Source organism: Hipposideros armiger, unplaced genomic scaffold, assembly GCF_001890085.2.
Source record: "Hipposideros armiger isolate ML-2016 unplaced genomic scaffold, ASM189008v1 scaffold_342, whole genome shotgun sequence".
Taxonomy (NCBI): Eukaryota; Metazoa; Chordata; class Mammalia; order Chiroptera; family Hipposideridae; genus Hipposideros; species Hipposideros armiger.
This window is the reverse complement of record NW_017731692.1, coordinates 617,709-618,903: the sequence shown is the minus strand read 5'-3', so window position 1 is coordinate 618,903 and position 1,195 is coordinate 617,709. Positions and strand designations below refer to the sequence as shown.

General features: G+C 47.1%; 1 protein-coding gene across 5 annotated transcripts in view; it reads right to left on the bottom strand.

Moving 5' to 3' along the window:
- The window catches only part of TMCC3 (transmembrane and coiled-coil domain family 3), a 264,083-nt gene that overhangs the window by 16,505 nt on the left and 246,383 nt on the right, over positions 1 to 1,195 (bottom strand). Inside the window, exon 1 of one of the 5 annotated variants that reach the window (XM_019661276.1) lies at positions 679 to 761. The exons of the other annotated variants lie outside the window; for them this stretch is intronic. The gene's annotated coding sequence lies outside the window, so the exon portion shown is untranslated. Of the gene's footprint in view, positions 1 to 678; positions 762 to 1,195 lie in introns of those variants that run through there. 5 annotated transcript variants of the gene reach the window in all.

The following is a 1,195-nucleotide window of genomic DNA, read 5'->3' as shown; positions in this document are numbered from 1 at the left end:
CTTTTCCTCTCTTAGCCTCACTGACAAAAGAAACTCTGTAGCGTCAGACATTCCATGTATTGACTGTAAGTGAAGTACATTTCATGCTCTGGATTTAGGGGTCATTTGGAAGGGGGCTGGAATACAGTACCTTTGATGGGCCCAATGCTTTATCCACAGACACTGCTAATTGATAGTGTCAGAGGGATTAGGCAAAGTGCTCAAGGTCCTCAAAAACAAATTCTTCAAACATCTTTAAGCACTTACAAACACTTGATACTGTAATTAAAACTAATTATCTTCTCATTAAACCTCTCCCAGACAACAGTGCTAACCTACTTTGAGTTACACGCACTAGAAGAAAATACGTATTTCTTCAAAATAGCTTAAAACTCACACTATCAATGAATATGAACTAATCCCTTACAAAATCAGTCAGTCTGACCTGGTAAAGATGTACTTACACACTGTATAATTTACGTAAGAATTAAAGGGGAGAAATAGATGAAAAAAGACTGTGCCTTGAAGGGTGGTAAGGGAAGGCTACGGTAATGAAAAGCAAGCAACTCAGAATCAACAGCAATTGCAGGTGAGGAACAGCCACGGGCCCCCGGGGAGGAAACTGTAGAGGGAATCCAGGCAACACCCAAAGAGGGCTATTTCTAAGAAGAGGAAGGAGTCTCTGGGGACCCCACATACCTCGAAAACAGGCGAGCTTGGGAGAGGGAAGCGAGCACTTACAGCTGTCCTCGCCTCTGCGGCTCGGGCCCTAAGAACTCGGCCCTCTTGAAGGAAGGGCTCACAGTTCCTTCTTGTGGGGAGATGGCGGGTTCTAATGAAGGAGAAGCAGGAAGCCCCAATTTTAGGGGTAAAGCAACATCATGGAGGCTTCTAGTTCCTACACTCAGAAGAAGCTGAGGGAAAGGGTGAGTGAGAACCCCTGGGCACTGAACTAACAACAACTTCTGGGGGCGTTCTGGAACCTTTCCCACCCACACTTGTTAGTTCCCATGGGTTCCTGCCAGAGTCTGTCTGCAAAACCTTCCCGGGGAGGAAAGGGACCTGAGCACTTGGCTTGCGGGCTAAGGGAAGTGGGAATACCACATTCCACTCCAAGAGAACCGCCCTCAGGAACTGAGGGAGTAGAGGCAGCTAGCTCTCAAGGAGGAAGAAAAATGAGTTTCTAAGGCCCTCAGCCAGGGAGCAGAGAACAGCC